This window comes from Strigops habroptila, chromosome 17, assembly GCF_004027225.2.
Source record: "Strigops habroptila isolate Jane chromosome 17, bStrHab1.2.pri, whole genome shotgun sequence".
Taxonomy (NCBI): Eukaryota; Metazoa; Chordata; class Aves; order Psittaciformes; family Psittacidae; genus Strigops; species Strigops habroptila.
Window position 1 is genome coordinate 4,355,267 of NC_044293.2, and position 12,933 is coordinate 4,368,199.

Sequence of the window (12,933 nt, forward strand, 5' to 3'; positions counted from 1 at the left end):
GAGATAATTCAATGATGGACACGATGACCCCACGCACGCCATTGCCCGCAGCACAGGATGAGACCCGCGCTAACAATTAAAGCCATAAAGCTGCCCTCTCCATATATGTTCTGCTGGTGGAGACACCCCTTGAGCCCACCACATCCTTCCTGGGCTGAAGGATTTGCCTGCGTATGCGGTTCAAAGAGCCCGGCACTGGAAACCTCCTCACTTGCAATTGTCTGTGCTTGGCAACCCGGCCTGATAGTGAATAAACGACAGAGAAATATTCCTCTCTACACGTGTTTGGGTTTCTTGGGGTGGTTTTCTTGGACAGCGATCCTGGCTCTGCAACAATACCCGTCTTGTTCAGCCCCACGCTACAGAGCAGGCTTGAATAGATCTGTCTAAAATTATAAGCGGGCAGCCCCTGGGCTCTGAGAGATCACAGGCCACATGCTGGGGCTGAACAAAGGCTCTGCTATTTCCTTACAATTAGCCCAGCTAAAAGGACATCTATCTCCTTCCATTAGAGCCACCACGTGCCTCCCAGTCAGTCCATTGTAAAGCTAATTAAATAACACGCCTCTCTCCCCATGAGGGGCTCCTGATGAGGTCCTAAAGCCTTGCTGGTGTAGAATGGGAAGAGACAGCTGGTCAGCAGGGGCCTGCGACTCCACTGGTCACCCATCTACAGCCGTCATCATCATCACCACTTAGTGCAGGGGTTTTAATTATCTTCAGAAAGCTGTTGAAGGGAGATCTTGAGATACAAAGGGGTTCAGCACACAAACCTGTTTGCTCCTCTGTCAGCTTCCCCTCTGCCTGCAGCAAAAGCTGCAAAACCAGCTGATTTATTTATTATTTTTGCCTGTGCTTTGCTGGGAGTTGGAGGTAAAAAGCAAACGTAAAGATCTTGTCTAAATATGTTCCAGGTTGATGCAAACCAGTTTGAGGTTTTTTTTTTTTCCCCACACACTTCTCGTTGAGTTAAAAAAGGGAAAAGAAAATAAACAGGGTAAACGGTGTGTCATTCCACCTGAGCTAGAACTAGTTTTGCACTTTTAAAATGGGAAGAAATTTCAAAATGGGGCAAAAATAGTAAACTAAAAGTAATCCATTAACAAACCCTCTTTTTACCCAGTTAGTTCCCCTTCTCTAGGAGGTTTCTGTAGGTCTCGGATGTGGATGAGCTGACGTGAATCTGCCTTTTTAGGTGGGAGGCCCAGTTTGTGTTTTAGCATCATGAGTGAGACGGAACAAAATCTACCTCTGATGCTTGGAGTTTCCTTCCAATGTGAAAATTCATTCTAGCAAGCCAAGATGACACACCAAACATCACAGGGGCTGCCTGCAATGTCCTGAGTGATGCTTCAGAGGCCCCCACAACCATCATCTGTCCCTGGAGGAAGTCAATGTGGCTCCTTTGCAATTCCCAACCTGCACTTGGCTCAAGCCAAATGCCACGAGCAGCTTTCTCTCCATCAGCCCACCCTGGTTCTTTGGGCCGAGCTCTATCTGCATCACCACAAGTGCACAACCTCGCACAACTGCTAAATCACTCCAGATGTTCAACACCTTTTCTCACACGCTCCCAAGACCCGGAAGAAATACAGTTTCCTTCTGCCAAGTCTACACTCAGCAAAAGTTGCAAAAATCCCCTCTGCCCCCTTTAAATCATTATTTTCCAAGTTTGGCTATTTAAATCATTATTTTCACACTGAAAGAGCATGACTGGAACAGCGGGAAGGTGAGTCAACAGACTAATGAGCTGATTTCCTGTGGACCAGCTTGGAAAGCTGGACCTGCCGCTACAGACAGAGTTCCATCCACGCAAGGAAAAGAGAAAGACCCATTCCTCAGCATTTCCCACTGGGAAGACAGCAGGAAGAAGGTCACAGAGGAGGAGGCAGAGCTTGGTTTCCTTCTAATGGGAGCAGTTTTCCAAATTTCCCTGTTTTCCAAGCCCACAGCCACCCTGGGTAGCAGCTGCTGCTGGAGTCTGGGTGGGAAAATGCTGGGAAGCTTTAGAAATGCATCAGGGCTTGCCAGGAAATACATCACTTAGTGCTTGTGTGTGTGTGCACACGTCCATAGGGTTTCACTGTAAAAGCTCAAGGACCAACTAATTGCCCATCGCTGTCGCAACCATATTTACCCTACACTCACGAAACGCAAACGTGTTACATCAAGTAATCAAATTTTACAGGGACATATCAACAGGACCAGGTAAATCATCATTAAAAGATGCTACATGACTCACATGAAGGGCTAGAAGGGGCTAATACAAGAGTCCAGCCCAAAACACAGTTTGAGTGTAACCTGGGAGCATGCTACTCAACTCTCCATCTGCTTTCAAACCCCAGCAGCCAGGTCTGAGTGCTTCATTCATCACAAACCTACCAAGAAAAGGGGTAGGAGCCAAGAAAAAGATGTCTTGTATTAACCACCTCCCTCCTCCCCTCACCCAGCGAGTGCCCTTGATCCCAAAGCTATGGGAATGGCTCCACAAGCCACTTGATTAATAAGAGCCCAGGGGGGAAAAATCGTTTATATAACCTTGTCTTCTCTAAACTTCCTAAGTGCTTTAGAAAGTGGCTGCCCTGGAAACCCAAACTGGAAACGAAAAATATTATCTCTTCCATTTATAAACATCTCCGGCGCTAATGAAGTGAGGAGCGGGAGGGGAACGCCGGGATGCGCTTGGCAGGCGTGGGAGAGCCCAGATAAAACCATCTCGTTTCAGGTGGGTGTGGAATGGAAAGTCCTGCCACCGCGGTCCGGTGGCACTGTAGCTGCTGACTACAGCGCTGCAAGGACCTCGGGGAAGGATTGGGGAAGATGGATGGTTATGGAAGTATCTGCTACACTAAACACGGAGGCAGAGCGACAGCCTTGCTAGGTGCAAATGTAGGGGGGGAGAAAGACAGAGCAACGTACAACGAGGCAAGAGCAGATGGATGAAAGCTTAAAAATCAGTTTCTTTAGCTTGAAGCTGTAGCATCATGTCCTGATATTGGAAAGCAGGGAGTGAGCATCAGTACTTACTCATGCTTTGTGGTATAAACTACACAGACCAGGCTCCTTGTACGTGTCAACAGAGCATGGCTGTTTACACCAGTGTGGTCTAAATAAACATATGAGTGGTCCAGATTAAGCTCTTGGGTTCACCCACCCTCTGCCTTGCAGCTCCTCAAGACGTTCATATGAATCAGAGTCAGAGAAGATTTCTGCAGAGTAGTATAAGCTAGTTGTCCGTTTTCTTTCCATGTTGCCATTTCCCACGGAGATTTGTTTTTGCATCAACACAGCCAGCACCAGAAAATGCTGAGTTTTGGCTGGAAATGTTTGGATTTCGTTTTGACAAAATATTGATGATTTCCGCAGAGCAATCTGTCACTTTTGGCAGCAACAAGAAGAAAAGTAGAAAAAGACGTATTTCATCTAGATAGGGGACCGAGCTGACACCCAGCCTGGAACTCGGCACAAGTGGAAGGCAAAGCAGGCTACTGGGTTGCCTCGTTATCCTGTCAGTCTGATTACTGTAAAGCAAAGGAAACGTGCTACTACTTCCATGTAGTAGCTGTTTGCCTGGATAGAAACACAACCAAAGCTGCCAGACAGAGGAAGCATCTGGTCTCCTGGGGTTAAGCAAGATGCAAAGCAGGGGAAGAGAAGGTATGATCATCTCTGGAGGTACAGGATCATTCACAGGAGGTACAGATACCCCAAGGTGGCGAAGAGCTGGTCCAGGGCAGGACTGAGATGCCAGTTTTGTTTCCATCACTACCTTCCATAATTAGCTGTGCCTCCTAAGCCTGCAGAACTGGGTTGAAATCATCTGTGAGATGCCTGGAACTGACCAAATTAGAATTTTTCCGTGAACAGGCTCCCTTGGGGCATGTTCTCCTTTTTTCCTATTCCACCTCAGTGCTGACATCAGTCTGGACAAAAGAAGTGCCCTCTGCCCTCCCTTGAACTTAGGATGTGGAGAGTGAATCACGCAAACCAAGGGAGAAAGGCATTTCTGACTCCTGGAAGACTGATGAGTTAGGGAGAAGCAGTTTGGGCCAGCTCTTCTTAGAAATCAAACCTCTGCTTTGTTGGAACAGTTCCTTTTGCTCCATCCCATCTGTGCTACGGGAAGCACGAATATCAGCAAGTGTTTTTGCCACCCCACTCATGCAGTGCATGCCATGTCAGCAGCCTCGTTTCCCTTTCCAGGAAGGGAAGTCCTGTCATGAACTTTATTATATTGCTTTTTAGTGTGTGCACCCATGCGCTCCTCCTTGCCAAAATCGACAGCAGTGTTCCCACTGGCTGTGCTGAAGCCATGTTTTCCTGCAGGCTCACCACAGGTTTAAAGGCTAGATCCTGGCCTTGAAGCCTTACCATCCCTTGCAGCATCACAGGGGAAGAAAACACTCTAAAAGAGGAGCCCTGCCTCTAGCAGGGGCTCAGAGGTCTATGAAGGCAGGTCCCAAAGGATGGACCTACGCTGCTCATGCTGGCTGAGAATCTCCCTTCATAAGCTTAATGCTGAAAATAAGCCCACATGCAAATTCCCCCTGGCATCCCAACCTCACTGGAGTCACTTGGAGGCTGGCAAGCCTCTCTCTGTAAGCTTCCCATGGCTCTTCTGCAGAGAAACCATGTTCCTGATGTATACACACAACCTCATTAGCCCTGCCTGCTGCCAGAGAGGCAGCCTCCCTTCCCGGCAACCAGCTGTAGAGACAGAGACCGTGTTCCATCCATTGTGAAAGAGCCAACAACTGACCTGCTGCAACTGTTCCACAGAGCCTATTGATACACAGCCCCAGAGGGGAAGGTCCATCCGGTGGGCTGTGTAAACTTCAGCACGTGTTGAGCAGCCTGGAGGCAGCTTCAAGGGGATGGCCACGCTCGCAGCGCGGATTCGCTGAAGGCCTCTATTCCATTTGTTGTGCAACATCAAGCACTCGCACAGAGCTGTTCTCCAGGGATTCCCAGCCACTCGCCTGACCTCAATGAATTAAGCATCACAGTAAAATGTGCAATGAATTAATCATCTGCATCTCCAACGTGAGAAACTGCTACGCAGTGGCTCACAGGCAGCCTTCTGAATGACTGAAGCATCTCACTCCAATGGTAGTCAGTGGGGTTCAGATGCCTAAAGACTTGCTGTTAAGTGATGGAGCCAAGATCTTCCAAATCCCAGCTATAAGATCTCAGCCAGATCTTCTAAATATGCTGTTCTTCTCCCTGAGAATCCTCCCTCCACAAAAAAGACCACGGATGATGGCGAAGAGCCACCAGGACTGAGAGCTCAGGTGAATGAAACACCCTACTGCATAGGAAGAGGGTGTTGGGTTCTACAGACCAGGCACTGCAAAGTCTTTTCAGACAAACAGTTGATGGCTGCAAAGCAGGAATGGAGAGATTCTAAGAGAGCAGTGAGAAGGCATGGACCCTGTATTTCCCCCTAGGAGCTCCAGGGAAGGTGAGAAACTCCACATGCACAGAACAGGGTCGAGTAAAGGAGGTGCAGAAAGCATTTGGGAAAGCTCAGGTCTGAGTCTGCTCTGAAAAGAGGGAATCATTTCCATCCACAGCTCACAGCGAGGCCAGCTCCAGCTTATTTCTGTTCAATTTTAGAAAGAGAGCAGAAAGATGCAATCCCTTCCAGGGCTTTCAAGGAATGTTCCCTAATCCTGTCCTTACTCTTGTGTGACTCTAAGCATGACATTTCTCCTTCCTGCTCTTCATTTACCCAGCCTGCATATAAGCTGCATGGGGCACAGCATGGTCCAATCCTCCTGGAGGTGTCTGTGTGTTAGAAATAACGATTGAAAACACAAAAGACAGACCAACCTAATAGGACTTTCCCCCCCCTCTCCAAATGTCTGACAGCGCGGTTTCTCAGACTGAAGTGATGCAAATAGCTCAGATAAGGGTCAGATAAAGTATCTGAGCTCTCAAGGGCTTATCTGAGCTGAACACCAACTCCAGAAATTCTGAAATTTGCCCTGTGGGACTGTCTCCATCGAGCCTGATTTCCATCAGAAGCCTCGACCTCCAGAGGCTGCAGAAACAGCTACTGTTCAAATGCATTCTTGAGATAGCAGGGTGGGATGCAGCAGGTCTGCAGCTCCCCTATCGAGGGCTATCTGGGGATTTGCCTCCTGGTGGGAATGTTGCAAGAGCTGGGCTGATGGCTCAAGGAACCGGTGACGGCACCTTTCACCGCCAGCACTTGCTCTGTAACAGATGAGGTAAAACCTTCACTTTCCCTTGGCTGCAAAGCATTCCCTTCTGGCTTTTGCTTCCAGCCATGTCCCCTCTCAGTGGCTGCTAGCACAGGGAAAGCTTGTGTGAGAGCACTGGCTCCGGGTGCCACGCCATGAACTCCATCACAGACATGTCAGCATGGGCATCATGCTGAGATTTGGGGTTTCCAAAGCAACAAGATGCTGGGTGCAAAACCCATCCGGGCTTCTCTGGAAATCTCAGCCTGGCAGGATGTAAAGGGAGACAGCAATCGCAGCGAGCTCTGATCAAACAGACCCAGGCTTGCAGCAGTGGGCAATCTCTAATATTCATTTACAGTGATAAACATCTGTGCTTCAAGATCCAGCCTTTCTGAAACACAGAGAGCTGTGGCAGTCTCAAAACGTGTGAGACCTGGTAGTAAGCATCCGTTCATAGTACACAACTCTCTCTGTGAAAGGAGACAGGGGAAGTCCAAGGCCAGGCTTAGGGAGGGTAAATGGAGATCTCTTTGTAAAGCTGTCACAAAGGGCTCATTAGCTCACTTACACCTGGACTACAATTATTCTTTGTCCTGCAGGAGCATCAAGGGTCTCCCATCTTACAGCCAGATCCCATGTGCTGGGTGCTCTACAAACACAGGAGGAAAAGATAGCAGGAAAAATTCCTTCCCGGAAGGTTTGCAACCAAATAAGGAGTAATCTAGCCATTTGTACACCTAATGAAAATGGAGCAAAGAGAACAAAAAGAGCCTTCTAAAACCATTCAAAACTGCAGAAATTCCCCCCAAATCTCGCTGATACAAGCTGAGAAAGATTTCCTCCCTGTAGAGCTTTGCAACCGTCAGGCAGAGTTCTCAGGCAAGAATAACAATGAAATTCTATAGGATTGCTCATAAACCATAGGAAAAAAAAAAAGAGAAAGATTTCATTTCCTACTAAAATATTCCCAACGCCTCATTCCCAAAGGATCCACATGCCCAAGGGCCGCTGCGGAGCGCTGGCTGCCCTTCCACACCAGTGCTTCTCCCTGGCTAAATCCCAGGGATGGGGGGGAACGTGTGGGCAAGCCATGGGCCCTCCGCAGCTCCCGGCGCTCAGCTGTGTTGGCAGCACCAGGGTTAACCGCGGCGGCGCCCTGTAATGCAATGATTTCTGGTTTATTTCAGCAGGGGAAGTGTGTCCCGGCCTGATTAGCCCAATGGTTTCCTCTTTTCCCATAACCTCCAGACCCCCGTGGCCTAAGTGTTTACTTTCTGAAATAAAAAATCTGCTAGTGTTTTTCTTTTTTCGGGGCATGTGTATTTTGGGAGGATTCGGGGGGAGGAAAGCGGCGAGGGGGAGTTGAATGGGATGGGAGGCTTGCATACACCTCCCTTCTCTCTCCCACCCCTCACCCCCAGCTCCTTTCCAGCTGCAACCTCTGAGCTGAGACTTCTGGCTTCGATGTGAGAGAGAGAGAGAGAGGGAAAGGGAGAGAGAAATGTATTAATGAGAGAGTTCAGTCTCTTGCTTCAGCAGCTATAAACACAGCGAACATCTGGAGGGAGAGAGAGGTGCTTCAGGCTGCCAGGAGCTGAAAGAAACAGGCTGTTTTCGGGGTCCCAGCCCCCTGAATCCCCCTCTGCCTCCCTGCACATAGAATCACAGAATGGTTTGGGTTGGAAGAGACCTTAAAGCTCATCTAAATCCAAACACGCATCACAAGCAAGGACACCTTCCACCAGAGCAGGTTGCTCCAAGCCCCTGTGTCCAACCTGGCCTGAACACTGCCAGGGATGGGGCAGCCACAGCTTCTCTGGGCACCCTGTGCCAGCGCCTCAGCACCCTCACAGGGAAGAGCTTCTGCCTGATGCCTGGTCTAAATCTCCTTGACATGGCTCTCCTGGCATCACCCACTGAGCCCTGTCCTGGCCTCACTTACGCCGCCCTCCCTGCTCCATGCCAGCACAGCAAAGCCCACGTAGATGCTGCTGTAAGGTCTCACCACATGCAACCCAAACCCTCTGGAGAGCATGCTCTGCTGTTTGGTATCCCCAGAGGCAAGTGCTCAGTGCTTGTGGGTCTGTAGGCAAATGAGTTTGGGAAAGCTCAGAAAGAAAAGGTAGCTGTGCTCTGTGAGGCCTGTCTGAGGTAAGCATTTGGTGGTGTGGGATAGCCTCCTCCGATGGAAAAAGGAACAGGGGCATCCACATCACTCCATCCCTACAGAGGGATCGACCCTACCCCAAGACCATCCCAAAACATGTCATCTTTGCAGTCATCCTCAAGGCATCACAGAAGCCCTGAATAGCCTGTTGCTTAGTCTCTTTTCTCCTTGACTCTACATCAAGTTACTCCTTCCCTGTGGCACATGGAAGCTGTCAGTGCTGCTGTGGTCCTGGTGCTGCAACTTTTGCTGAGCTCCCACCCTGCTGCTATACTTGAGGACCTCAGCAAACCTGGAGGCATCACCCAGAAAACAAGCAGCAACCTTCCCACTGTCATCCAGGCTCATCCAGGGGACCAACACCCTGTTCAGAGCACGATTCCTCCCTGCGTGGCAGCTGATCCCCAGCTGACACCAGTCTGCAGCTCAAGTGGGAAAATTGCTCCACGTTCATTCTCTGGTGATGACCCAGCATGCAGGGAGCTCCCCTGGGGTTTGTCCTTGAGAGGCGAGACAGGGATTTTTCCAGAGTCAGGCAGGAAACAAATGGAAAAGCGAAAGCCTGGATTTTTGTCATTCTATTGCTTCAGTGCAAATCAACCTCTCCAAGGGCTGACTTGCAGCAGGGTACAGCGGCGGGTGCAGAGGGAGCATCACAAGGTATCACAGGGTTTTCCTCATGTGTTTTCCTCACCTGTGAAACAACTAGGACCCACAAAAATCATACTGAGTCCCACTGACCTGAAGAGCAAACCAGCATCCTTCACAGGGCCCTTGCAAAAGACACTATGGCTCTGCAACTCATTCACAAGGCATCTTTTCTCTCCACCAACAGAATGGATTAAATGCTCTTAGTGGAGAAAATTATGTGTCCTTCAACAAGTACAGTAGTGTGACATGCCTTTAACTGGAGCCAATGAAACACCCAAAGGCTGCCACAAAGAATAAAGGTTAAAGAAAATCCATTCCAACCAGGCTACACACAGTGGCAGACCCCTCCTCACCAACCAGAAGATGACAACAGAGCCCTGTAGAAAGGGCTCCTTCATCCCCTGGGCTGGAGCAAACAGCCAGGGAGACCTGCAGATGTGGGAATGACCATCAGCAGGTTGGGCAGCGGCACTGAAATGAATTCGCATCCATCACCTCACTCAGCCCTCCCCGTGGTGGCTCACTCCCTTTTATTCTCCCCCTGTTCTGTTTCCCTTCACCTTCCTCCATGTCCTCCCTTTCCCACTCCTCGTTTATTAAGCAGGGAGAGGACAGGCTGGCCAGTCCAGGAGAAGCCCTGCTAGGTCTGGAGCCGCAAGCAGATGTGCTTGCCCTGTGGAAAGACCATTCATCTCAGCGGAGAGCCTGCGGAGGAGGCAGCAGCAGCAGCGCAGGGGAGGGGGGAAGTGTTGGAGGAGGCTGAGAAAAGGAAGGAGGCCGCAGTTAAAAATAGGATAAAAGGACATGAAAAAAATGCAGATTTTTTTTTCTTTTTTTTTTTAAAAAAAAAAAGCAAAAAAGCTTCTCAGCTTCTCTCGGAAAATGTGCTGCAGCTGGAGAAGCCATCGGGCCGAGCCTGGTCAGCTTTCACCTTCCCCCTCCTCTCTCCTCCTCCCCAAGCCCCCTTCCTCCGAGCGTGGGCCTGGAAGATGGCCCAGAAACCGCTCACAGAAAGAGCTTTCCTCCGGGGACCTCCACCAGGTCTCGCGTCTGCAAAGGAGGGAGAAAAGCAGGGAGAGTTCGCCATGGATGCGTGTGGTCCCCATGGACCACAATCGAGCTGAGATTGAAGGAAGATCGCAGCCAGAGTCAGCAGGGCGAGAGCATCCCTATCTTGTCTGCATGGGCACAGAGGAGCGCGGCAGTGCTCCAGCTATGAGGGCTTTGCCTTCCTGCCAAACCCATCACAACACCACTGTGGCTGCAGGGATGCAATGTCCATAAAGCACCATTGGGTCAGATGCGAGTTTGCTGCATTAGATACATGCCGCCCCCAAAGCTAATAAACCCCAAATATTGTGGGTTGAGAGGTGGCACTAAGCTAATATGTCCAGACAGCATCAGCAATGGATTGGGTAAGGCTGGTCTCACGTAGCACTGGTCTGAGCGGTGCTGGCTGTTGTGGATGAGCCTAAGGTGACACCTTTCATTCTTAACAGTGTCTTGGTGGGGGGAAGCCCGACCAAAATCAGCTGGGCGGTATTCACAGGGGCATCAGACCCACAGCTCCGATTTGTCCTCTAGAAAAGGCTTTAATTTAATTTAATTTTCATTTCTTGACTTGCAAATCGCCAAGCCAAACCCATTTGCCTCAGTGAAAGCAGGATAACTCCCCTAAATGCTCCTGTAGTGTCCAAAAGGCTGGGAGCACCTTCAGTCCAAGCCTGCTAATTCAGTACAACAGAGAAACTTCTTCAGCTAGAGCCACTTCATCCCTCGCTTGCCATTAACAACAGTTTTATCTCCCCTATCACTAAGGAAAACAAACCCATCCAGAGTGAAAGGGGTTGTCAAAGTGGCCTTGGCTCAAAAAGGCAGTGTAGGCAGGACTATGTCCATGCTGAACTTACAATATCACTATCAAATCTCTTCCTCCACTCCGCTTTATGCCTAACCTTGTATCAGCCAAAAAAAATTGTACCAGAAGGTAATATTAGGATACTATTACCTTATGAATTAAACATATGGCACCAAGTGTGGCTTTCAGCATCCTTCTGCTTCAGGCAGACACATGGCACCCTTAATTTTGATCTGCCAGATGGTTCAGGTGAGGTGCAATGTCCTTAATACTCCTGTTCCCACTACCCAAGGAGCAGAGATACTTTTCATAAACAGGCAGCAGCTCCCTTCTTGCCAGTGTTATTTCTACCACCTCTGGGATGTGCCCATTGCTTGCTGCAGACCCTGTTTAGGTTGATTCTCAGGGCATTAATAGTCCCAACGTATGCACCACAGATCATGGAAGCAAGCTGACAAATAAAACTGATTCTATACCTTTTCCAAATTAAACAATAACCCCCCCAAACCAACCACCCCTTCTCATCTTTATCAACAAGCTAAATCCACATCAGGCTTTCCTTTAACCATATCACTGAATAATCTTATCGGACTTCAAGCACAATGTAAATAAACTCACCCAAACTTCAAAGGCAAAATATCTCCTCTAAACGCAAGCTGCTCTAAAACCTTTAGAAATGCTGCGGGTTTCTATTGCAGGAGGATATATTCACACTTGCATTTTCCTTGTTGACTTGTTTCTTTCACCAACATCAAGACCATGAAAACCAAAATAGCCTCTAGTAGACCAGAAGAATAGAGGACAACTGGTTTTAATGCGCACGCGAAACACAAAGGAGAAATGAAAGACCGTTCCTAGCGGTATATACAAATGAGAGTTTCCTCTCATTTAAAATTAGAAACCGAAGAAACGACAGTATAAAAAAGAAATCAGAGAAAGAGAACCTTGTATTGCAACAGCAAGAACTGAAAAGTAATTCTTAGGCATTCTTAGGCAAGAGAATCAGAGGCCTGTCCGACCCTAACCCCAATGTACTGAAAGTTTGACTGAAACCTGTTGAAGCTTTCTTTTTTTACTGGCTTCACTGAGGTTTGAACCAGGCTCCAGCCTCTGCAACAAGAAATTTCACAGACCCAGCATGGGGTAATGAAGATCTGGGTTGCAGATATGTTGGTCCCTGGAGAGAGCACTTTCACAGAAAAGGGGAGAGGGCAGGAGGGGGAAAAAAACACAAGGAAAACTTTCCAGGCACAGATTTGCAAAATGTCTGAGTAAATCCAAATGCTGCAAGGGCAGATTTCATCAGAGCAGAGTTGACATCATGCTGAGAGAGGTCACCCACAGGAGTTGAGCAAATAGCTGAAATAAGAACAGCTGAGAATAGGCAGCAGAGTTCTGCTCCAGCCACAAGCGTTCTGCGTCCATCTCCTGCTCACACACAAGTGTTCACCAAAGGAGGAAAAAAAACCCCAAATGCCTGAATATTTGCCAAAGAGAGATTTCAAACTGTACGTTTGACCGCAACAGTCACTGGTTCTGCTGAACTCTTTAGCTGCAAAAGAGTCTCTAAACATCAGGGCTTTTCCCCTCCCAAGGGCCCAATGTGCATAACTAACAAGCCGGGAACAAGTCACAGAAGACCAGCACATGCCATGCAAAAGCTTACATGGGATTTAAATGCTTCATGATAGGCTTATGTGGGACTTAAGTGAAACATAAACTTCATATTGGCCCTTTGCAAAGGTCACATTCGTGCAACTTGAGCTCTTTCACTCAGTTCTCTGCCATGGCATACCTGAGCCCTCTCCTCGCTGCAGCACAGCAGGGCTCTTTGCTGATGCCTCATCACCCATCCAGCAGGCAGGAGGACCGAATGCCCGCCCAACATCTGCTCTGCCAGTTGGTTGTACAAGCAGCAGCCCAAACTGCAAGCTCAGCTTGAAGATTCACGGGTTGAACAACACGCGGGGCAAGAATTAGTCACCAGCGATTTTGTAACGACTTTCAAACTATGAATACGTTAAAGAGGAGCATCTAGTCCAAGACAG